Raw genomic sequence first — 27426 nt, forward strand, 5'->3', positions numbered from 1 at the left:
CGATGGTGCTGAGTCCTGTTGGAATGTCCAAGGTTTGCGGCCAAAATGTTTGCGTGCCCAAGGCTTTAATACACCCTCTTCAATTCCATCACGAATCAGATTTGGCACGAATTATGGCCTTCAAACGCCCAATGAAATCGTTACACGCTGCCCGAATGTTGCCCTGCGGACAATAGTCCAACGTGTTGGTGGCGATTGTGCGCTTGAAATGAGACGGGGAACCTCATTTTGTAACCATTCTTGGGTGGCGCGTGCAGACGCTGGAATGTCCAAGAGAGTGTTGGAATGTTCAAGGTCTGCGGCCAAAATGTTTGCGTGCCCAAGGCTTTATACCTCCAGAATATTTTCGCGATAATATTCGGCATTTATTCTGATGCCACGGTCTATTAATACAATCGGAGAGCGACCATCGGCTGTTATGGCGGTCCACACCATCAAAATGGCCGGCGCTTGAGTTCTGGTGGCCAACCGAAGGTGCACATTTTCAGCTGACCTCTATGGCAAGTAAACACGGTCAGTTTGTTTTTTTACAAACTGCTGGACAACGAATGTTTTCTCATCGGAGCGGAGAAAACCAACTTCGGCAGTTCACCACTTTCGGCCAAGCGAAACAACTCTTTAGCTCTTTTGAGTCTATTTTCCTTCTGTTGCGGTGTAAGTTCTTGCATTTTTTGAAATTTCAATGGCTTTACCCCGAGCTCATTTTTCAATATTTTTCGAATGGAATATTGCGATATGTTCAGCTCACGAGCCATTTTTCGGCCACTGCGACGCGGCTTTCGATAAAGTCGCTTCTTTACATTTCAAACTATTTCTGCTGATGTTTCTGTTTTCTTCCGTCCACTTTCTTGACGTTGGGCTACGCTACCAGTATCACGGTAATGAGCGATGATACGAGACACAAAAGATTTATTCACATTTGAATGCTGGAGTGCTCTAACGATAACCACTTGCGGGTTTCCCGCCAAATATCGAGAAATCACACTATCAGGCTTGAATTCCATCGCGAATAACATTTTTTCTGGAAAATTCTCACCACAATGTTTTTGTACGCGTGTAAACAATATAATGAGCAGTCACTGGAATAATTTTAACAGCTGTCGGACGAGTGGCTTAGAAATGACAGCAGTCTGAAGTTGGTTGCAGTTTTTTCATCTCACCCATAGTGTATGATTAATAGAATGTAGAACCAATTGGATGCAAAATAAAATCAACGAGCGTACTGTGATATGAAATAATTTATTTTGAAGTGCATAACAAAGGGTACCTACAAGAAGATACATTAATTTTCATACAATACCGTATGTTTCAATATTACAAGACTGATTCCATAAAGCGTATACGTGTTAACGTAAATCATACGCGACATGATACTTGCAGTATTGAACTTCGCCACATGGATCATAAAGTATTGCTTATTTTCAAGAATTGCACACATATCCTACGAACCAACACAACTCCAGAAAATATCATCAAAAATTCCTAGCAATTTTTTTATTTTCTAGTGTATCCACAAAAGCAATCCTGTTCCAAGGCATTACATGCCGGCTAGTAACATTTTAACACCATAATTTACGGCCTTGTAAGGCACGAATTACTACCGAAACGGGCAGACTAAAAATAACAATTTGGGCGCTCAGAAATGAAGCTGCCAATTTTGACATTCTTTGGTATTTCCTTAAGAAATGGAAAATGTTTGGAAACCACACACACAAACAAAATTCCACTCATATGTTTTAGGTCACGTACGATAGTAGGAAATACAGTAAATAATATATACCTCTGAGGGTAATTATTGGTCAACACGTTCGTTTTCTTGTGTGGTAATGTGGAACAGAGGTAAAATTTATCTGTTCATGTGTGTGTGAAGGTGTTTCAATCTTATACAAAATAACTCAAGAAGAAAATGGATTGAAGGTTTTTCCATGAACGCTTAACAATTTTAGGAACACCATTGATGAGAGTAGCAAAAAATTAACTTTTCCATGAAAAATATAAAAAAAGTGCTAGGAAAGTAGCCACTCTGCCAGCGATCCATAGCTAAATTGGCAGGATAGTGTGATGACAACCTCCAGAATACATAAAATCGATATAATTATTATTAGATAAATTATTATATTAAATTATGTCCCCATGTTACATTGAATTTGGGTTTATATAGAACATCAGAAAATTGGAATACCAAGTTATAGAAAATAATGTCGAAATATATTGACGGTAGGTTAATATACAGTCAGAATTTAATATACGATATGCATTTATACAAAACGACACTTTGGTATTTTTTAGTCCCAACCCTGCTTTTTCTAAATACTCCATACACAATAGTCCAAGGGATAGGTATCTGGAGATTTTGGTGGCCATTGTGCGTTGAAAATGATGCGAGGAACCTCATTTTGTAACCATTCTTGGATGGCGCCTGGTGAGTGCGATGGTGCTGACTTCTGTTGGAATGTTCAAGGTCTGCGGACAAAATGTTTGCGTGCCCACGGCTTTAATACACCCTCCAGAATATTTTCGCGATAATATTCAGAATTTATTCTGATGCCACGATCGATTAATACGAACGGAGAGCGACCATCGGCTGTTGTGGCGGCCCACACCATCACCATATCCGGCCCTTGAGTTCTGGTAGCCAACCGAAGGTGCACATTTTCAGTTGACAAAACTGCTGGACAACGAATGTTTTCTCATCGGAGAAAAGCAAATTCGGCGATTTTACACCTTTCGGCCAAGCTAAGCAACTCTTTAGCTCTTTTGAGTCAATTTCCTTTCTGTTGCTGTGTAAGTTCTTGCACTTTTTGGAATTTTAATGTCCTTATGCCGAGCTTTTTTTTCAATATTTGCCGAATGGAATATTGCGATATGTTCAGTTCACGAGCCATTTTTCGGCCACGATCAAGTCGCTTCTTTACTTTTCGAACCATTTCTGCTGATGTTGCTGTATTCTTCCGTCCATTTCCTTGACGTTGGGCTACGCTACCAGTATCACGGTAACGAGCGATGTTACGAGACACAAACATTTATTCACATTTTAATGCTGGAGTGCTCTAACGATAGCCACTTGTAGTTTTCCATAAAGAAATCACATTGTCACGCTTGAATTCCATCACGAATAACTTTTTTTCTGGAAAATTCTCAACAAAATGCTTTTCTGCACTTGTAAACAATATAATGAGCTGTCACTGGAATAATTCTAACAGCTGTTGGACGAGAGGTCTAGAAATGACAGCAGTCTGAATTTGGTTGCAGTTTTTTCATCTCACCCTGTATACCTCCAAATTTTTTTTGTATATGTTGCGTATGATCACTTTCCATAACTTATACGCCACATTGGTAATACGAATAAAATTAATGTTACTTATACGCAGAAGAAATATACTTCGCATCTATCTAAATATTTTTTAAATATCCATATTCTTGTTTCTTCCTCTATAAGCTATCCTTTCTCTCTCTACACATTTCACTGTAGCACCTGTCACACATTTTATGTCCTTAAGGTGTCCCCATTTTTTGAAAGAAACCTTTTTCATATTTTTAACATTTTTATGGAGCTGCAGGAACATACAGAGTTTATGGGAACAATATACCTGGTTCTTATCTTGCAATATGCATTTTCCCTTTTCGTATGCATAAAATAACAACAACATGAAAAGAACATTTTGCTTCGACAAAAAGTCACAACGAAAAAAAGGGGAAACCCAACACATGTGTCACATAAATATGTCTGTTTTCATTGGAAAAACTTACGAGTTTGGGTAAAACTTAAAATGTTTGCAATAATTTACAACGGATTATTAGGAAAGAATTGAAATAATAAATGTTAATGCTTACCAAATTTCATTTCTGATTCAGCATCCTTCGTTTGTTCCAAATTTTGACCTGTTAAAAAATGAAAAGAAATTGTCAGTTAGAGTTAATTTAATTATCAAATGTGGGTAGTGTATAAGAGGTTTTTTTACAATAATTAAATAAAATATTTTTTTTATTAAAAATGTAAAGAAAATATTCATAGATTTATGGCCTGCTCCAGAGCCTGCAAGAATCTACAAATTTTGCATTTTTTTCGAATTCATAAAGGGAAAATCGCTTTTCGTAGAAAAAAATTAAATTCTTGCAGCTCTGGAACAGATAATTAGTAACTTGCGGAGCCAAGTAAATTATACATGTCAAATAGTTATAACAAGTAAAAAAGCTGTATGTTCGGCCGTGCCGAACTTTCAAAACCCACCACCATTTGGAACGAATTTGGTAATTTTCAAAAAAAAAAAAAATAAAATAAATAAATAAAATAAGATCCGTTAAAAAGTCTGTTAAAACCTCAAGAATACCAAATGTATTAGGGTCTTTATGACGACATGGAGCTGCATAGGCAAGTTTTGTCATAAGCCATTAAATTATTCAAATGCGAAACTTGAAAAAAATCGGCAAATAATGTAGCTAAAATAATCAAATTACCGAATATAGGGAGGTACCATTATTTCCTGTCTTAGGCTGTAGTATCCATTGCGAACTTCAAATACCAAATTTTAAACATTTCCGGTGAATAATGTCCCCGAAAATGGGGAGGTACCATTATATGGAGGCTATACGAAGACGTGGACCTGCACAGACAATTTTCTGTCATAGGCTGTAGTATCCATTACAAACTTCAAATACAAAATCTGTAACATTTCCGGTAAATAATGTCGCTTAAATCACCAAAATACCGAAAATAGGGAGATACCATATGGAGGCTATACCAAAACGTCGACATACATTGGTATTGAAAATACCAAAAGTCCTATAGGTGTAATATACATTTGAGTAAAATTTTATCAACTCACTTTATTTTGTTCGAAAGCTAGAATGGTTTCCACAGACGGATCGACGGACGGACATTCCTAAATCGCCATAGAATTTTATGCTGATCAAGAATATATATACTTTGTGGGGTCTAAAATGTGTATTTCGGAATGACAAACTTAATATACCCTCCATACTATGACGGAGGGTATAAAACAGTGTCCTGAAAATGAGGGTCTCAAACAAATTGATAAAAATAATATTTAAATAATTGCCATTAAAGAGGGAAACTGGTCCCATCCCTCCGGGTACGATTTGGTTACCTCGGTGTTGTGGGAGGCTATTCCAAAACCGGCAAAATTTTGAATCTACCTTTTCTTAGTGTTTTTATTAGTTTCCATTCCATTAGTTTAAATATTCTCAAACTCAAACCTCCATTAAACTACCTGTCATTCTTTGAAGTAAGTTTTAATGGTTAGATCCTCTGCTCCACCTCCCCATCTTTCTCCCATGCTATTAATTATTTTTTAATCATTCTTTCATTTCCTGTCTGCTACTTGTTATGTTTGTTGTTATTGTTGTTGTCGCTGTCTTTGTTGTAGAACTATTGAAATATATTCTTTTAATAACAATGATGATAGAAAACATTGGCTTTAATCACTGCAATCGAAAGCCAAGCTAAGAGGACCTGAAGGGAGAGAGTGGTTCAGTGGCCACAGAGTTCATTGATACTGTCTATCAGACGCCGTCTCAATGTCTGGCGTTCTTTTTTCCCCTGATTTGGTTTTTCGATTTTGGCGCTTTGTTGGTGCTGTGCGAAACAACAAATTTGTGTTGTGTTGCATGGTTTCTGCTCTGCTATTCGATACGACGACGATGACGACGAGACAATGTAGCAGACAAGCAACACACGGCTGATTAGTCACTGCAATAGGAAACCGAATTCACAACATCTGTGCTAGTTAACCGCACTGCGGTGGTAGGGTAAAGTTGGTTGTGGCGGTGACTAATTGAAACATTAAAATTCTAGACCCCCCACAAAAACGTCAGCACCACCCAACACCAGATTGAGAAATTTCACTTAGGTTTTGACAATCAAAATTCGGTAGTAATAGTTTAAATCAGGTAAGAGGTATGCAAAACAATATTTTGAGTCACATGTGCCGGAAAGTTAGTCATTCTTTGTTACTTCCTCCAAATATGTTGATTAGGGATGTCGATTGGGTGTATTTTGAAGTGTGGGGATTTTTGGGTATATAAGAGATTTTTTTTGGGAGTATTTGCCAAAATTTGAGAAGTATTGGTCTTAGACCGACGAAGTAATATATGGATATGCATATAAAGCCGAGCTGAGTCGTATGTTTGTGTGTCCGTCCATGCGTCAGTCCATGTTAATTTGTAATTACTCTACATGTCGCAATTATGACCTGATCTTGCATGGGGGTTGCGTTAGGCTCAGAATAGAAGCCTATTCGCAAAATATTTGCTGGTTGTAATGAATCAAACAAATGCCCCTGATTTTGAGGTCGCTTTAAAGGTTGAGGCCGCTCTACAAAACAAGTCCACATAAAATTTCGGATGCGGTTAGAGTATACGACAGGCACTGAAGCCTAGCAATTTGTATGACCATCGAATGGGACTTAGCGAGTAAAATGTACCCTACCTTTTTTATGAAATTGTCTTGAATATCCACAACAACATGACAGAAAGCGTAAATTTAGGCCAAATGTCACCGGTCAAAAACCAAAGTCTGGATTGAATAAGATTATTTTAAAAACGAAACCGAGAAAAATAGTGCAAAACCCATGATGAGCATACGACTGATTGTCGGAAATCACCCTAGTGCCGCTGAGATACATTTTAGGTCCGAAGAAGTGGTATTGAAAATGGGCCATATAACAGAACGCCATAATTTTTGCATTTTTTTAATTTTATTGAATAAAAGCAAAAAAAAAAAAAAAAAAATGTCGGAAATAGCATCAAATTTTAGAATAAGTTTAGATTTGTTCGAATTTGTCACATTTGGCACGAATTATGGGCTTCAAACGGCCAATGAAACCATCACACGCTGCCCGAATGTTGCTCGCGGTATTTTGGTCCATTTTCGGCGAAGTGCTTGCTTGAGGTGATCGACATTTTGGTATTTTTTAGTGCCAACCTTGCTTTCCAAAATACTCCAGACACAATAGTCCAACGGATTGGTATCCGGGATTTTGGTGGCCAGTGTGCGCTGGAAATGAAGCGAGGAACCTCATTTTGTAACCATTCTTGGTTGGCGCGTGCTGAGTGCGATGGTTCTAGTGGCCAACCGAAGGTGCACATTTTAAGCTGCCCTCTTTGGCAAGTAAACACGATCATTTTGTTTGTTTTGCAACCTGCTGGACAACGAATGTTTACTCATCAGAGAAAACCAAATTCGGAAGTTCACCACTTTCGGCCAAGCGAAGAAAGTCTAGCTTTTTTGAGCCTATTTTCTTTCTGTTGCGGTGTAAGTTCTTGCACTTTTTGGAACTTCAATGGTTTTACCCCGAGCTCATTTTTCAATATTTGCTGACTGGAATATTGCGATATGTTCAGTTCACGAGCCATTTTTCGGGCCACTGCGACACGGTTATCAAGTCGCTTCTTTACTTCTCGAACCATTTCTGCTGATGTTGCTGTTTTCTTCCGTCCACTCCCTTGACGCTACCAGTATCACGGCAACGAGCGATGGTATGAGACATAAAAAATTTATTCACATTTAAATGCTGGATTGCTCTAACGATAGCCACTTGTGGTTTTCCAGCCAAATATTTTTAAAAATCACACTACCCCGCTTGAATTCCATCACGAATAATTTTTTTTCTGAATAATTCTCACGGAAATGCTTTTGTACGCTTATAAACAATATAATGAGCTGTCATTGGAATAATTCTAAGAGCTGTCGGACGAGTGGGTTAAAAATGACTGGAGTCTGAAGTTGATTGCAGTTTTTACATCTCACCCTGTATATAATCGAATATTGCCTAAGGGTACACCTCTGTCGGCAAAACCGACTGTTACTTTTTAATATGTCGCCGAATTTTGGAATTTTAACGATACTTAGAGTCCATATAAATCCACATTTTTATTTATATATCCCTAGATTTTAGTCATTGTAGGAGCTTTGGTCATATTTTCCAATCGATTTGATTGAAATTGCTTTCTTTGGGCCGATTGGTTTTTAAGCTGATTTAGCATTATCTCTGTTGAATTTGAAATTTTGGTTATGAGTTTGAGTTATGTCTAGGGTAATAACATGATACACATATATCGGTTGACGTTTGTATATAAGCCCCATATAACGGTACTTCCTAATTTTCGATATTTTGAATGCTCAACCACAACTTTTTTTCCGAATGAAGTATAATCTTATATTAATGGTTTCCATATATGACTTGAGGAGTATTAATGGTTTTAGGCGTATTTTTGAACCAAACTCGAATTTTAAATTGACGCTTCAGATGCAAGGAAGATCCGGCAGGAAGTGTTCTACTACTGATATTCGCGCAATGACCATGACTCTTTCCAAACATGGGTGATAGCAAAACTTCTGACCTTTGTCATTGTCTAACATATATCTAAATGTTATATGTTTCAATATTTTAGAGTTTAGTTTAACAAAATCTCCAAATATCAAGGTATTTGAACTTTTGAGGTTCGCCACTTCTTATATTTCCCTTTACGTTTACAAATAAGCATTCTATCTACATATTCCATTGTTCTCCCATGGCTGGCCTTTAAAGCTGAATTTTATGAAATGATTTACATCCCAGGCTCTGTATTTACTCAGACTCTCACACACACATCATTGTTTTTGTTTGTTGTCTTGTAAAATATTTTATTTGCTGTTTTTCTACAATTCCCCCTTCCTTTCCTCCCCCCCCCTTTCCATATAGCTATTATTCTTTGTTTACCTATGTGCTGTTGTTATTTCTTCCAGTAGCGTTTGTGTTTATTTTAACTTGGCCATAATAGTAAGTTGTTGGTTGGCTGGCAGGTTATAAGGTGCTTCGGGGGAGGGCACTCGGTAGTGGTTGTAATGAAGAGTGAGGAGAGTGTGAGCAAATTACTTGCTTATTCTGAACACGCCATTATGATTGACATTTATTCTGTTGAAGAACTTCCATTCCATGCCTAATTAATTCATAATTGTAAAGAGAGGAAAAAAAGGTGAAACAAAAGACTTGTGATTTATGAAAAAAAAAAAAACGCAGAGAGGAGAATAGCCATTATTTGCATAATGTGGAAACCTAATGAAGTTAGAATGAAAGAATAACTAAGTGCAGTTTTGAGTAATGCTACGTGACAATAGTTCATGGGAGGGACCACCAGCTTATTGAAATGCCTTTAAAGCCATTAAAAAATTATTTTGAATAATTGTGAAGTTAAAAGCACATCAAGTAGATTTTAATATATTAAAAAAAAATAATTTTTTGTTGGGCTGCATTTTGGTTTTGAATTATTCATTTTGGTTTGAACCAAAGACCCATTAATCCGTAATCTGTTCGTTTTAGGAATAACATATTTCCAAAAAATAATAGCAATAGAAAAACTCTCAATTTCCTTAGCAATTTATTTATTGTTCTTTCATTTGTTCTTTATTCAATTTGCCCCCAATTCCCGGCAATTGCTGGCGGCTGAGTTCTTTGACCTTTTTGTTATGGCATTTGTCGCGTGAGAATAATTTTTTTATAACTAAGCAAATTACTATTTCTATAGCTGGTGTTTGATGTAGTACTATTTGGTGGTCATCTCTCTGTGTAATTTGAGCGAATCACATTCATTTGCTCGACAAAACAACAACAAAAAACCCAAGTGTTTAACATGAACATTTACCAACCACGTTGGCGGAGTAATAAAACACTATCACATTACCACGTTTTTCCAAATGGCAAGGGAAGGGAGTGCTATTTTCACTTTTGCTTCCAGTCGTTAATTTCGTTTGTTTTGAAAAGGGAAAATAATTGTCGAAACTTTAACCCAAATACCCACATGAAAAATGTTGTAATTGGCAAATTGAGGATTAAATCAGGGCTTAGAATTGAAGATTTTATGGAATATGCAAAGGTATCAAAATTTGACTTCTGAAAAATTTCAATGGACAACATGACAGGAAATTGAACAAAAATAATTTCGGGGCTCCAACTGACAGAATATTGACTTGTTCATAGAAAATGAGAAAAACCCAGTAAGGAAAGGTCAAAGTCGGGCGGGGCTGATTATATGATACCCTACACCACACTTTTGTGCCTCGTACCATCGCTCGTTACCGTGATACTGGTATCGTAGCCCGACGTCAAGGAAGTGGACGAAAGAAAACAGCAAGATCAGCAGAAATGGTTCGAAAAGTAATGAAGCGACTTGATCGAAACCCTCGTCGCAGTCGCCGAAAAATGGCTCGTGTGTTGAACATATCGCAATATTCCATTCAGCAAATATTGAAAAATGAGCTCGGGGTAAAGCCATTGAAATTCCAAAAAGTACAATAACTTACACCGCAGCAGAAAGAAAATAGACTCAAAAGAGTTGCTTCGCTTGCCCGAAAAGGGGTGAAATCGCCGAATTTTGTTTCTCCGCTCCGATGAGAAAATATTCGTTTGTAAACAAACAAAATGATCGTGTTTACTTACCAAAGAGGTCAGCTGAAAATGGTTGGCACCAGAACTCAAGCGCCGACCATGGTTGTTGTTGTTGTTGTAGCAGCTCCTACAGCTGTGTTCGTTCTCTTTCCATTTTCTAACTCCATTAAATCTGGTTCTGCCTCTAAGTCCAGTCGCGAAAAGGATGCAACCTGTATGGGTTGTATCCATAACGAGACTGGGGTTAAGTGAGTAGGCTTGGCTGGACAGCGAAATAGGTGCAGCGTGTCATGTGGGCCTGTGCCACAAGCTGGGCTGGCCATGGTGATGATGTGGGCCGCCATAACAGTCGATGATCGCTCTCCGCTCTTATTAATCGATCGTGGCATCAGAATAAATGCCGAATATTATCGCGAAAATATTCTGGAGAGTGTATTAAAGCCTTGGACACGCATACATTTTGGCCGCAGACCTTGGACATTCCAACAGGACGCAGCACCATCGCACTCAGCACGCGTCACCCAATAATGGTTACAAAATGAGGTTTCTCGCTTCATTTCCAGCGCACAATGGCCACCAAAATCGCCTAAAGCAAGCGCTTCGCCGGGATTGGGCCAAAATACCGCAGAACAACATTAGGGAAGCGTGTGACGGTTTCATGGTCAGTTTAAAGGCCATATTTCGTGTCAAAGGTGACCATTTCGAACAAATCTACATTAATTCTAAAATTTGATTCTATTTCCAAAATTGTTTGCTTTTATTCAATAAAATTTAAAAAAATTGTAAAAATGATGGCGTTTGACTTTGATGCAGTTTTTTAGCTCACCCAGATGTATGAGACCTTTTGTTAGTAAGGATATACTTTTTCTAGAACTTGAAGGGAAATCTCCTAATTTGGAAAATTGTCGAGTTTTTGTCGTCAACTTATTTTTTGATCCGATCCGAGAAAACTGTTAGTTTTACCATAATTACGTTTGGAGAGAGCTAAAAAATATATTTTGTATGCCTAAAATTAGAGAAATCATCGATTCTATGGAGGGTGTTATTTTCCTCCCCAAAAAATTACAAATATCTCCCCTCTAGAACTCCAATACAATTCTTATTATCAACATTGTGTAATCCCAGCACATCCTAACCCTTTTTAAAATCCAAATTTTCTGCTTAAAACCTAATACCTAATCCGTGAATATTTCTTTCATTTGTCATCGTTTTAAATAAAATTAAATACGTTTAACGTAATCGCACACATTTACATATTAAATGCATTTTCTGCTACACAGTGAGCGGGAGGGTGGGGGCCGAGTCGCCATATGGCATTCTTATTAAAAATTCCCGTGATTCGCCACACACAAAACCACTTAGGTTGGGTTGTCATTGTCGTCATGCCCATTACCAGCAATAACCATTTTCCGAATTAATGCATTCTTCATACTTTAATTTTTTTCTGTCTGTCTATTTCATATAAAAATACAAAAAATACAACAATAATAATGCCAACAACAAAAATTCGAATTTAAAGTAAATGAGTTGAGTCTGCCTTTTTTTTGCTGCAGCCAACTGACGCCAAACAGTAGCGCCAGCCAAAGTTACAATGTCTGCAACTTCTCGACTCTGTTGGTCCCCTCTCTCTCTCTCTCTATACCCCTGGCTGTCTGTCCGTCCAATCTGATGCCTGCCACATATCTATCAAATGCAACCAACACACCCCCCGTTTGGATGCTCCTTGGCCAACAAAAAAAGTTCCCAACAAATATATGTATCGCAGCCCTGTGGCTGCTTTGTTAGTCGAAAGGAAAAACCTTACAAATGAATGCCACTTTTGCCTCCAGTATTGTTGTGTGGAACCACCACCACAACTGAGCAACCCAATAACCCAACCGTTGCTGGTAATGTCTGACAATGGAATTTTAGAATTTTGCACATTGGCATTCAAATTGAGGAATTATTTTCTTTTTTTGGTTTTTCATGGAGAAATGATAAAAATTTATGGAAAAATTATTTAAGATTTTCATGGGAGTTCGAGAGAGAGAGAGAGAGAGAAAGAGAGAGGGAGGAGAGAAGGGGTTTTAAAGGCCTTATGGTAAGGATCTTTTACAGGCTTTTAATAGATTGAAACCAATCTATAGATATTTTATGGATATAAATATTCTACAGGTCCATTTAAAGGGCTTACAGCTTAAAGGACGTTCATGGATAAAAAACTTTTACAGGTCACCTAAGGGTATAAGACCCTTTACATGTCTTCTATGGGTGAAACCCCCTACCTTCCATGGATAGAACACATTCCACGATCCTTTTTTTGGATAAAGGATCCTCTAGAGGTATTTAATGGATAGAAGAAGAAGAACTACAGAAAAAATAAACTTTCTGCAGGTCTTCCCTAGATAAAAGGCCTTCTACAGGCCTTTTATGGATAAAATAATGAATAAAAGTCCTCTTACAGGTCTTTTATGGTTATAGGACCTTCGGCAGGTCTTCTATGGAGAGAAGGCCTTCCACAGGTCTTTTATGGAGAGAAGGCATTCCACATGTCTTCTATGGATAAAAGAACTTCTAAAGGGCCTCTATGCCCAAAAGACCTTCTACAGGTCTTATATGAATAGAAGACCTTTTTCAGGTCTTCTATGGATAGAAGACCTTTTACAGGCCTTCTATGGATAGACGACCTTTTAAAGGTCTTCTATGGATAGAAGATATTTTAAAGGTCTTTTATCAATAGAAGATCCTCTACATGCCATTTATGGATAGAAGGCCTCCTACAGGTCTTCTATGGATAGGAGATCTCCTACAGGGCTGCTATGGATAAAAGGCATTGTACGGGTCTTCTATGGATAAAAGAACTTCTAAAGGGCCTCTATGCCCAAAAGACCGTCTACAGGTCTTATATGAATAGAAGACCTTTTTCAGGTCTTCTATGGATAGAAGACCTTACAGGCCTTCTATGGATAGACGACCTTTTAAAGGTCTTCTATGGATAGAAGATATTTTAAAGGTCTTCTATCAATAGAAGATCCTCTACATGCCATTTATGGATAGAAGGCCTCCTACAGGTCTTCTATGGATAGAAGATCTCCTACAGGGCTGCTATGGATAGAAGGCATTGTACGGGTCTTCTATGGATAGAAGGCTTTCTACTGGACTTCTATGCAATCCAACAAGAAGAACTTATTCAGGACCTCTATGGGCCTCTCCTATGGATTGATGGGCATTTAAAAGTCTTTATCCATAGATAGAAGACCTTCTACAGGTCTTCTATGGATAGATGACCTTCTATAGGTCTTCTATGGATAGAAGACCTTCTATAGGTCTTCTATGGATAGAAGACCTTCTACAGGTCCTCAATGGATAGGCGACCTTCTACAGGTCTTCTATGAATAAAAGACCTTCTACAGGTTTTTTATGGTCTTTCTTCTGGTAATGGATAGATGGCCCTCTACAGGTTTTTTATGAATAAAAGACCTTTTACAGGTCTTCTTAGAATAAAGGACACTCTACAGGTCTTCTATCGATGGAAGACCTCATACAGGTCTTCTGTGGATAGAAGGCCTTTTATAGGTCTTCTACATATAGAAGACCTTCTACAGGTCTTCTATGGATAGTAGACCTTCTACAGGTCTTCTATTGATATAAGACCTTCTACGTGGATGGAATACCTTTTACAGGTCTTCTGTGGATATAAGACCTTCTGTGAGATAGATCTTCCCTAGATAAAATAATGGCTTAGTCCTTAAAATTGTCAAAATTTTTCGAAAACACAGTCCAGCGTTGCAAATCAGAGGATGAGGTGTTGTGACATGCGTTCCAATTCACATAGAACAACAGCCTGAATAGACAGTCGGCTGACAAGGCAGCCGGCATAACTGGCAGAGAATAAATAAAATAACAACATAATTCAAGGATAATGTAAAGTGAAATGTGCTCTATTCTGTGTGTGTGAGTGTGTGTGTATGAGGCCCCAGTGTGTGTGTGTGTGTCTTGTATGAGGAAGTCAGACAAGAAAAAGTTCCAAGCCAAAAGAAAAAAATCAATAAAGACAAACTTATATAAAAAGTGAATTCAATTCCTAGAATAACAACAAAAACCAAAAGAAGTCAGCCAAACTAAACAATTTATTTGAGAAGAAAAAAAAAAACAAGGAGGAGAAACCAAAAGGATAACGGCACACATATCCATATGTATCTAATCCTAGAGAAATCAAAGACATTGTCTCGAGAGCGAGATTGTCTGCAAACGAAACTCCCTTGGAGACTAGTCCTTGGTCCCATTACCCGTGTATGGCGTAGACAACTTGAAATGAAATTTAATTCTTTTGCCACCACCCATTCTTGTCTTTCTTCTTTATTTCGTCACCACAAGCAAACAAATGGAAATGCAAATGAAATTGTCCTGGAAATTTGTTATGTCCCCATCAATTTGTAATAATTGCAATTTTCTAAAAGCCATTCACAGTTCCACACCCCAAAATGTATCGTTTTCTTTTGGTTTTATGTTGAGTTAAATATTTTGTCTAAATATTTGTATGACTTTATGTGGCACGCATTGGGGACGACATGAGAGGGCGATTGATATCACGTCCTGCATAAGGACATGGGGAAATGTGGGCAATATTTGGCACTCGTATGGAAGGCATGAAGAATTTATTTTATGATAATTCAAATGTTTTTCCGTGGGACAGGACGAGGCATAATGTCGAGAATCTTTTTTGGTGGAGATGTGTTCGAATTTGTCCAATATCTATATACAGGGTGAGATGAAAAAATTGCAACCAATTTCTGACTCCAGTCATTTCTAAGCCACTCGTCCGACATCTGCGAAATGTATTCCAGTGGCAGCTCATTTTATTGTTTACAAGCGTACAAAAGCAATTTGGTGAGAATTTTCCAGAAGAAAAGTTTTTCGTGGTAGAATTTAAGTGGCTATCGTGAGAGCACTCCAGCATTTAAATTTGAATAAATCTTTTATGTCTCGTACCATCGCTCGATACCGTGATACTGGTAGCGTAACCCGACGTCAAAGAAGTGTACGGAAGAAAACAGCAACATCAGCAGAAATGGTTCGAAAAGTAAAAAAGCGACTTGGTCGAAACCCGCGTCGCAGTGGCCGAAAAATGGCTTGTGAGCTGCCATTCATCGCCAGGTCTTCTATCAATAGAAGACCTACTACAGATAGAAAATCTTCTACAGACCATCTATGGATAGAATACCTTCTACAGGTTTTGTATAGATTGAAGACCTTCCACAGGCCTTGTATGGATATAAGACATACTACATGTCTTCTATGGATAGAAGACCTTCTACATGTCTTCTATGGAAAGAAGACCTTTAACAGATCTTCTATGGGTAGAGGACCTTCTACATGCCTTCTATGAATAGAAGACCTTCTAAAGGCCTTTTGTGTGTAGAAAACCTTCTATCGGTCACTATGGATTGAAGTCCTCTACAGGTCACTACTATTGATAGAAGTCCTTCTACAGGTCACTATGGATAGAAGGACTTTTATAGGTCTTCCATGGACCTTGTACAGGTCTTTTATGGATAAAGTACCTTTTACAGGTTGTTTATGGATAGAAGGCCTTCTACAGGTGTTCTATGGATAGAAGACATTCTTTAGGTTTTCTATGGATAGAAGACATTCTTTAGGTTTTCTGTCGATAAAGGGCCTTCTTCAAGTCTTTTAATGGATAAAAGGCATTCTTCAAGTCTTCTATGGATAAAGGACCTTCTACAGGTATCTACCGCCCTCTAAAGGCTGTAAACTTTCTATAGATCTTCCATATATAAAGTAAGGGTTTCGTCCTTCGAACTGTTTTCAATTTTTCGAAAACACAGTCCAGCGCTACAAATCAGAGGATGAGGAAGAAGTCAGCTGAAAATGTGCACCTTCGGTAGGTCACCAGAACTCAAGCGCCGACCAAGGTGATGGTGTGGGCCGCCATAACGGCCGATGTTCATTCTTCACTCGTATTAATCGACCGTGGCATCAGAATAAATGCCGAATATTATCGCGAAAATATACTGGAGGGTGTATTAAAGCCTTGGGCACGCAAACATTGTGGCCGCAGACCTTGGGCATTACAACAGGACTCAGCACCATCGCACTCGGAACGCGCCACCCAGGATGGTTACAAAATGAGGTTCCTCGCTTCATTTCCAGCACTCAATGACCACCAAAATTTCCGGCTACCAGTCCGTTTGACTACTTGTGGCAGGAGTATTTTGGAAAGCAAAGTTGGCACTAAAAATACCAAAGTTTCGACCAAAATACCGCAGAGCAACATTCGAGCAGTGTATGACGGTTTCATTGGCTGTTTGAAGGCCATAATTCGTGCAAAAGGCGACCAATTCGAACAAATCTAAATTTATTCTAAAATTTGATGCTATTTCCGACCTTTTTTTGCTTTCATTCCAAAAAAAATTAAAAAATAAAAAATTAAAAAATTATGGCGTTTGACTTTGTTGCAGTTTTTATATTTCACCCTGTACGTGGGAACGATATCGGGAATATATATTCTCCCCAAATGAATTTTACATATAATGCGGATGGCCTTATGAAATATAGGGTCCAAGAACACCATATTAATCGCACATGATAAAACAGGTCTTTAACTGAGGGTAAATATCTGTCTGTTAAGCGACTCATACTTTCTAACATTAAGATATTTCGACATGTTCCTATAGCAGTACTAGAGAAAAAAGTTGCCTTTGTTTTTTTTAGAGCAAATGTTGTACTACTCTGCATTATTCCTAAAAATCCTCCCTTTTAATAATAGCACACACACAAATTTATTTCACCGGCCGGCGGATATCGCCCCCATTGCCTTAGACAAAAATTCCCGGCATATCTTTATTATTTTCCTTTTCTCTGTGCTCCTTGAACTGTGGTGGGTGCTCCATTTGTTTTTATGATTTTTATTATCCTTTGTTTGAGATGACGATGACGACCAACTTCTCGAATTACATTGGTTCATTTACTTTCATGTCTTTGTTGTTGTTTTTGCCATTAACCCTCTGCCACCGAGAAGATGTTATCCGGAGTCATTTTAATATTTGTAACGTTCTTTGTTTTTTTCCTTTTTTTGACCGGACTCATTGTTGCTCCCTTGTTGATTTTCTTTGTCTGCCTTCTCCACAGAAAAAAGAGCGAGAGTGGAGTTGATGAAGAGATTTTTATTGTCATATTTTTACAAGTTATTGCTGTTCTTGTTTCCTTTCGGCTTTTGTGGAGGTTAACACACTTATTCGCCATCGAAAAATGTCAATGAATTGTCATTGCCTCTTTGAAGTCTGAGCTTTCAGTTGAATGTCCTTTGGCCCAGCAGCCTCCCAATTGATAGGAAGTGTTAATGGACGCTGCAAACATGCAGCTGGACAAATAAATCCAATGATCACGTACGGCATTAGTCTTTCACAGAAAAACACATACAACCACACAAACAAACCAACACGGACTAACGTGGAATATAAATTGGAAAACTTGTTTATTTAATAGAACTCCAACATGAAACATTAATTGAAAAACTAAATATTTGAGAATGTTTAGCAAGTGCCATGGAAAAAAAGAGAACTATTTTATTTTTGTGGTAAATTAATTGAAGAGATGGTGATTCTGACTACTATGTTGGATAAAAATACACACACAGGGCTCTAAAAAGAGGAAGGAAACTTTTTTCTCCAGTACTGCTGTGGGAACATGTCGAAATATCTTAATGTTAAAAAGTATGAGTCGCTTAACAGACAGATATTTACCCTCAGTTTAAGACCTGTTGTATACATGTGCGATCAATATGGCGTATTTGGGACCTATAATTCATAAGGCCATCAGCCTTATATATTAAATTCATTTGGGGAGATACCCATGTATAGGGTGAGATAAAAAAACTGCAACATAGTCAAAAGCCATAATTTTTAATTTTTTTTTTTTTAATTTTGTCGAATGTAAGTAAAAAATGTCGGAAATAGCATCAAATTTTAGAATAAATTTAGATTTGTTCGAATTGGTCATCTTTGGCACGAATTATGGCCTTCAAACAGTCAATGAAACTGTCACACGCTGCCCGAATGTTGCTCTGTGGCAAAAATAGTTAAAATTTCAGCATAGAAAATTCCCGATGAAAACCTTCGGAGAAAAACGTCGTTTTGATACCTCCACCATATGAAAACTTGACTTATGGCAAAATCGCCTATCCAGAAACTCGGAAGTTCCATTATATTTGTTACACCAATATTGAAAATTAATATTTTTTTAATAATCTGCATACAAAATTATAAAAAATTTTTGTTGGGAATCGGGGTCGAAAACTTCAAAATTCCGAAAATCAGCAGGTTTCTTTATGTCCAAAACATGGACAGATATATTTCATTTTCAACACCCAATCAATAATAATATTAGAGCCTACGCTCTTTGTTAGTGTGAGCCCTTTTGTGATTTAAACAGACGGACTGATATAATACGGTAGGGTAAAAATTTCCATCACCAATTATGGGTTTCCTAACCATTTTTTTGGTAGTTGTAACTATTTACAAATCAACCTACAAACCCATTATTTTTTACTACAATACTGTTTTTACTTTTTCTGCTGCGGAAATACCTTATTTCTCAACCTACACGTAATGCAGGAAAAAGTTAGTTCACATTACATTGTAATGGGTTATGCGACTTGTACTGCTTCCATTTTTTGTAAAATCCAGGAGCCCTGTTTTATAGCTATTTAAGACTTTTTGAGATCAATTCTTTGCTGAGAGTGAGATAGAGAGAGAGAGAGAGAGAGGGGCAGTAACTGCTCTCAGATTGAACTGAATTTTGTCGGTAAAATAGTAACGAGAAGACTTTAAAGCATTTTCTTGGCTCAATTCGAAGATTCTTGAATATCCTTTAACTATAGAATACCCTATTGTAAATACTTTAGAAGACATAGAAAACCTTTCACCGGTGTTTTCTAGATATAGACTTCTAACCAGTCCCCCATAGATGAAATACTATTTACAGGTCTTTTATAGAAAGGAAAACTTTAAGAGATCTTCTATGAGTCGAAGATTCTTCTTCTTAGGCCTTCTAGGGATAAAAACAATTAACAGACCTTCTACAGATTGGAAATCTTTAACAGATCTGTCATGAAAAAAGGGCTTTCGCAGGTCTTCTGTGGTCACTCTGACTGGTTAGCAATGGATAGGAGAACTCTTACAGGTCATGTATGAATTGAATAAATTTTAAAGGTCTTCTTTGGGTAGAAAAACCGTGTGTGCACTTCCATGTATAGAAGATATATTGAATGTCTAGTTTGGTTACACATAGTATACCTTTTAAAGGCCTGATATGGATAAAAGACTTTAAACCTATCTTCTTTGGATAGAAAACGTGAAGGAGGTCTTCTAAGGACAAAGGGTCTTATAATTGATATTCTCTGGATAGAAAACGAACAACAAGCCTTTCATTGACTGAAGACCTTCAACAGGTCTTTTGTGGATGAAATACTCCTAGCAGTTTTTTTAAGGACAAAAGACTCGTAATGTCGTTTCTTTTAGCAGAAGATCTCTTTCAGGCCTTCTACGGTTAGGAAAGAACAAAGAAGTAGAGGTGCTATACGTAGACCTGTATATGCGTAGACAATATTCTGTCAAAGCCTGTAGTACCTGTTAGGAGCTTCAAATGCGAAATTTTAAACAATTAAAACAATAATTTAAACAATAAATCATCAAATACGGAATATAGGGAGGTGCCGATATATGGGGTCTATCCGATGACCTGGACCTGCATAGACAATTTTTTCTCATAGACTGTAGTTCCCATTACAAACTCTAATTGCGAAATTTGAAACAACTTCGGTGAGTCTCCGAATATCGGAAGGTACCGATATATTGGGGTCTATACGATGACCAGGACCTGCATGGGCAATCTTCTGTCATAGGCTGTAGTTTCCATAACGAACCCTAAATACGACATTTGAAACCACTCCGGTGAGTAATGTCTGTAGAGTCAACAAAATACCCAATATTGGGGGTACCATTGTTCGGGGGGCTATACGATATCGTGGAACTATATAGACAATACTCTTCCAAGGAGTAGAGCTCTCAGAAGGAACTCCTTGTGTGAATTTTCAGACAATTCCATTGAAAAACATAGCCAAACTCACCAAAAAAAAAAACGGAATATAGGAAGGTACCGTTATGTGGGAGGCTATATGATATCATGAACCGATCTATGATATCGTGGACCATCTTCGAACTTGATCTGGCTGCAGCCAAAAGTCTGATCTTTGCAAAATTTTAGAAATCTATCTTTATTCGTTTTGAATTTACTACAACCGGACAGATGGACAGACAGGTCTTAATCGTATCTTTTATATCTTAAATTATTATTTCGATGAGTTACAAACGGAATGATGAACTTAATATACCCTCCATAATCCATATATATGATGCAGGGTATAATTAGAATAGTTTAGGCACAGTGGCTGGGAGCATGTGCGCTTTATATATGTGCCTGTTACAGTAAGAGATTTGGATGCTGGTTAGTAAGTAGTAAACTCATTATTTGGTAATGGAAAGTAGATAAACGAAAGGGAGGGCTAGCTATAGTTTCTATTGCTCCTTCCACAGAATAGCTCTTCTGAACTAATTCATTTCGGAACGGCACACCCCTATGTCTAAAAGGCCAGGCCAGGCTAAATTAATCCCAATTAAATTGGTCTGAACTCATTTTAAGCAACAACTTCATTGTCTCGCCGTAAATGAATACACATCTTCCATGAAATTAACAAATGGAGTTAAAGATTTACAAAAGAAGATAATCGCATCAGCAAATGATTCGATGTGGCCAAATTAAGCGCCATCACACAAAAGGAAATACTCGTACAAACATACATACGAGTATGTATATTCGTCCATCATTCCCAGTGGCTGTGGTGTGTATGTGATCCCATCCATATAAAATGCATGTCGCTTTTGGCATTTTGACCATTACTGGTGGCGATGGTTATCGTCATCATCATCATTTTATGCCGGCTATATGATGATGCCTCGGCTTTCCCTGATGCTGCTGCTGTTGCCGGTTATGGTTTTTTATTTGTGCCCTTATTTGTTATTGTCTGCCAATGCAGATGTTTTCTTTTCCAGTTTTATTTGCAAAACAGTATTTTTTTTATGGAAGAGAAGATGATTAAAAAGTGGAACAATGCTGATACTACTTGGGAGCCATTGACAGATATTGATATGCGTTCGAAAAATGTGGCTTTTGTTTTTTTTTTGTTAATTGGAAGCAAAAACAGCTGATTTCCAGACAGTAATCCAAGCCGAGAGGTAATCAGGAAAATATTTTTGTGAATTTTATTTGCAGAATTTATTGACAAATGTTATTACTAGTTTTCTGGCAGGTATACAACAATAATGTGGTTTCAACACTGCTTATTTATTGCGCCGATTATAAAATTTATTTGAAATTTGTTGAACAAATAAACCTGTTTTCCAATCGCCGATATGGATAATTAATTATCGAAATGACATAGCCTTAGTCATTTGTTGTAAAAATGTAAATGAGCACGCAGTACATTATGAATCACAAAGCATTTTTCATAAGCCCGTGATAATATCAAAGTTGATTATTTGTTTTCATACCCTCCACCATACTATGGAGGGTATATTAATTTTGTCATTCCGTTTGTAACTCCTCGAAATACTCATGTCAGACCCAACAAATTGAGATAGAAGGCTAAAATTTTGCACACATGTTTATTTTTCCAGTACGCAGGTTAAGTTCGTAAATGGGCCATGTAGGTCCACGTTTTCATATAGGCCCCATATAACGGTACCTCCCGATATTCGGTATTTTGATAATTTTAGCGACATTATTCACCGGAATTGTTTCAAATTTGGTATTTGAAGTTCGTAATGAATACTTCAGCCTAAGACAGAAAATTGTCCGTCCAGGTCCACGTCTTCGTAGAGCCCCCATTTAACGGTACCTCCCGATATTTTGTAGTTTGATGATTTTAGCGACATTATTCACCGGAATTGTTCCAAATTTGGTATTTGAAGTGCGTAATGGATACTACAGCTTAAGACAGAAAATTGTCTGTCCAGGTCCACGACTTTGTATAGCCACCATATAACGGTACCTCCCTGTATTCGGTATTTTGATGATTTTAGCGTCATTATTCTCCGGAATTGTTTCAAATTGCGTATTTAGAGCTCGTAATGGGATCTACAGTCTGTAACAGAAAATTGTCTATGCAGGTCCAGGTCTTCGTATAGGCCTTACATACCAGTACCTCCCTATATTCGGTATTTTGACGAGTTTTTGTACAATACCCATCGAAATTGTTTGAGACGCGTATTTGATGCTAATGAATGCTACAGCTTATGGCAGAAGCTATGGCACAGCTCCGATATAACGCTACCTTCCTATATACCATATTTTGATTTATTATTTTAGGTACATTATTCACCGTTTATTTTAAGTTTCGAATTTGTATATGGCAATGACTTATGACAAACAATGCCCATGTACGTCCACGTCTTATAGACACCAATATAACGGCTATATTCGGTATTTTTAAATTCTAACAGAATTTTTTTAAGGATTTTATTTCCAAAATCGTTCCAAATGTTGGAGGGTATTCAAAGTTCGGGCCAGCCAAACTTACTACTTTTTAACTTGTTTTTTTTTGAGTTATTTAGAATTTTTTATTGAGATTTACGAGGATTGAAGGCTATAACGAATCCAACTCTGTTGAAGTTAAGTTTATCGACATTTTTGCATTATCATGCTGATAGCTGGCAAATTAAACTAAAGATGATCACAAATCAATTTGCCATTCTCGCCCTCGAATTTACCCTTCTATTGCATTGTTCATTCTCTGTTGACTAATGTCACATCCAATGCCCATAGAACCCATCAATAAAGCTATGTGTAGTATTTTCCACGCTCCAGTAGTATTACAATGCCAAAAACATAAAACACAAATAACAACACTGAGACGACGACGACGACAACAACATAATCGCAAGAAAACCCCCAAAAAGCAAAGAGGAGAAGCAAAAAAAACTGTATCTGCTGACATTTAACATTTAGTGAAAACAAAAACGAAAACCGAAAAGAGAAATGGAAATGCTAATAAACTTGAAACATCGGCAGCATTATGTGAGACTACAACAAAAACCATGTGTTTTTGTAAATATGTTTAAAGAACGTGCGTGCGTGCTGGCTGGCTGCCGGCCTGGTTGATTCATGCTGGGCTTCAAAAGCCTACCACCATGACAAGTTTCATCGCCACCAACTGCTGCCGACGCCACCGACACCGCTGTTGTCGTTGTCGTCATCACCGCTACATGAAAAAATAATCAATAACATCCAGCATAACAAAAGAAAATGTGGAAGGGTATTCCTAGCCAGGGTTGCCGTCTCGAAATAAAAACTAAAACCAAGAACCAAATTTATTGTCCTTGAAGTACAAAAGCAAATCCTAGGAAATTTAAAAGGCCATAGATGATATAGAAGTTCTAAAGGTGGAAATACATAAAGCCAACCGATGACTTAAGCCAGCAAATATGCGCCTTATGTATTTCCGCCGTAAGAGGTATGAGACCTTGAGAGAAAGAGGAGATTTCGGAAGAGAAAGAGGAGATACACCATCAAGATTTCCTCCAAGCGACAAAAACGATTTTAATAAGTCTTTCATAGAAATGTTTCTACAGATAAGAAGTCGTCTACAGAAATAAGACCTCAAATGGCTATTCGTAGATAAAGGTCTCACAAGTGGTTTCCACATTTGAATTCATCCAGAAGATAAGATATGAGGGCTCTACAGATGAAAGAGATCTTCAGTAGAGAGAAAACATAAAATTATTATACAAATAGATCATAAAAGAAATAAGACATTAAGGATCTTATATATTTAAGAGACTATAAGGAAACCTCTATATATAAGAGGCCTTAGGAGGTCTTCTATAGATAGAAAACCTGAAGGATTATTATGTAGGAATACAGCAGGTTTTAAAAGAATATATATCCTATAGAAGACCCTTAAATTTATGCTTAAGAAGACCTTAAGAGTTCGTCTAAAGGATACCTTAAGAAGTCTTTTATAGGAGACCTAAACATTTCTTCAATAGGAGACCTTAAGAGATTTTCTATGGGAGACCTAGAAATGTTATTTATAGGAGACCTTAAGAGGTCATTTATAGGAGGCCTTTAGACCTTAAGAGGCATTTAGACCGTAAGAGGTCTTCCATAGGAGACCTAAGGAGGTCCTCTATAGGGGACTCAAAGAGGTATTCTATAGGAGACCTAAAGTGGTCTTCTATAGGAGACATAAAGAGACCTAAATAGGACTTTTATAGGAGACCATAACAAGTCTTTTATATTAGCCCTTAACAGGTATTCTATAGGAGACCTAAAGAGGTCTTCCATAAGATACATTAAGAGGTCTTCTATAGGAGACCTAAGGAGACCTATAGAATAGGAGACCTAAAGTGGCCATCTATAAGAGACCTTAAAAGGTCTTTTACATTAGAACTTAGGAGACTATAGGAGACCTTGAGAGGTCCTCTAGAGGAGACCTTAACAGGTTTTTTATAGTAGATGTCTTAAATAGGAGACCTATGCTGGTCTTCAGGAAAAAGAAAGAAGACCTTTAGAGGTCTGCTATAGCTGACCATAAAGGGTCTTCCATGAGGATTTCAAGGGAATGTCTATTGGAGTCCTCAAGGGATCTTTTACAGATAGGAGATCAAAAAAGGCCTTGAACAGATTGAAGTTCTTAAAGGCCTACTTAGGGACTTTAAAGGCTTTATGCGGAGACCTTAAGGGCATTCAACCTTAGAGACCTTACACAGTATTCTATAGTTAAAAGACTTTAAGGGATTGTTCATAAAAGACTCAAAGGTGTCTTCTGTGGAGGAAGTCTACAATAGGTGACCTTCGGTAATCTTAGGTGGTTTTCTATAAAAGTTCTCAAGGAATCTTCCATAGAAGACCTCAAGAGATCTTTCTTAGATAGAAGAATAGCAAATCATCCACGGTTACCTCAGAATATCTTTAACCGATTGAAGAATTGATTAGATAGGGAACTAGCAAATCATCCTCGGTTACCTCAGAATTTCTTTAACAGATTGAAGAATTGAAGGTGTATTCTACTGGTAGATGCGCACATAGAAGATATTCTAAAGGTTGAAAAAAGGGATCTTATCTTACAGGTAGAAAACTTCACGCATTAGTATTTCACAGGGTTAAGATCTCAAGACGTCTTTTGCACAACGAAAGCGTAAGATTAAAGGCCTCTCGAGGTTTTCTACTTATAGATCTCAGGAGATATTTGAACTGAATCCTTAACTGGGCTTCATAATACTTCTCTCTACCTGTAGAAGTTTCCTCTAATTCCTCAATCTAAAGTCTTAAATATTAAAAAACACCTCTCTCGTCAAGGGTCAATCAAACGACCAAAAATTCCTTTTTAATCAGAACTGCCAAAAAACGGCAACTCTAATTCATGGCCCTTGGGTAAAAGGAGAAAGGAAACAACGAGAAACTTCAGCTGAATAAATACTAAATGCCGGGGCATGTCAACATTAATTCGTCCATATAACCATTGAGTAAGAATTTTTAGGGGGAGGAAACGTAATGTGTTGAGAAATTTATTGAATTGCGTTCCAATTCCGTAAAAGAAACTGTCCTTCACTTTAAAACTGCGATGTAATTCCTTTTGATGGCACTTAACGGCAATGGAGTTTGTATTTGATTGACAAGTGAAATGTTTGGACTTTGTTTTGTTTGTTTTCTTTTTAGAATACATGCATACAGACATCCGTAAAAAATACTACACTTGATTCTACTCCCACTACCATGCTCTCCCATTCTCTTCCTCAGTCCAAACCAACCGACAACACATTGCAGTTAATAAAAATTTCAACGTGTGTTGTGTTGTTTGTTATTGTTTATTATTGTTTTGTGTTCTGTGTTATTGTCCAAACATATGGGGGTACATACACATATGTTTTCCGAGGAGAGAGAGAGCGAGTGCCAGCCGTAAAACCGGAGAGCGTTGGAGTTCTCGAGAGAGCCCCAAACAAACAAACAAACAACAATTATTTTGTTAATAAATTTTATGAATACCAAGTAAAATAACTCACACTGGCTGAATCACGGCGACGGAATGGTGGTGTTGGCCAAAAGAAAAAACTGGTTTAGATGTTGACACAACAAAGCAGCGTAGCATGCATTTCTATGTTTTTACCATTCAATGCAGAAATTGTAAATAACAATTTTTTTTCACTTGTCACTAGGAATTTCACAGAACTATTTTTTATTTATTTATTTTTTCTCTTTGTTTTTTTTTTTCACTTTAATTTATTAAACTTGAAAAATTCTATGTTAGAAGAAGAATTTGCAAAGACCACTTCACACTGAAATATGAACTCGGCCGTTGGCACTGCGACACTACCGTTAAATTTCATCCGTCGTGTTCGACAATCTCTCGATTTCTGTTTGCTGCTCAACTAAACTCCTCAATGCGCTGTTGCTGTTGCTGTTGCTGCTGCTGTCGTCGGCTTCCGTTGTGTTGCCAATCTTATGCGGTCGCATTACCAACGTCAAAATGAGCTTTATTTACGAATGTTATTACAAAGAGAGCGAAAGAAATATTGTGTAAATACGACGGGGTTGCCAAATGTTATGTGTTCGTTGGTATTTTATCTGGGGTGGGAAATAGTATCGACAACTTTTTTCGTTTTCCAAGGGAATGGAAATGGTATAATAATCCAAGGAAACAGATTGGATGGATGCAGTGATTTTGGGGAACATAGTTCGTTTCCATATTCAACCTAAAGTAATAAGTAAAATAGTATCAGTCGGTTTTGCGAACAGATGTATACCCCCAGCCCTGAATTATGATTATTCAAATTGGTGACCCTTTATGGGGAAGTTTCCAAAGCAATTGCCCAATTCGTAACTTACCTAAAACTGATATAAATATTACAACGTGCCAGATTTGGACTTTATCGACTAATTCCTATACTTTATATGAAATATGTGCAACTTTTGGGAAATATGG

At 37.4% G+C, this 27426-nt stretch overlaps 1 protein-coding gene across 1 annotated transcript in view; it reads right to left on the reverse strand.

The window, feature by feature from the left end:
- Positions 1-26944, reverse strand: part of LOC101899317 (PP2C-like domain-containing protein CG9801) — a 49648-nt gene extending 22704 nt beyond the window's left edge. Inside the window, exons 1-2 of the mRNA XM_005188141.4 lie at positions 26507-26944; positions 3835-3882 (exon numbers count right to left, since the gene is read on the reverse strand). The gene's annotated coding sequence lies outside the window, so the exon portion shown is untranslated. The remainder of the gene's footprint in view (positions 1-3834; positions 3883-26506) is intronic.
- Positions 26945-27426: the final 482 nt, after the last annotated feature.

The sequence above is a fragment of the Musca domestica genome, unplaced genomic scaffold (assembly GCF_030504385.1).
Source record: "Musca domestica strain aabys unplaced genomic scaffold, Musca_domestica.polishedcontigs.V.1.1 12, whole genome shotgun sequence".
Lineage (NCBI taxonomy): Eukaryota > Metazoa > Arthropoda > Insecta > Diptera > Muscidae > Musca > Musca domestica.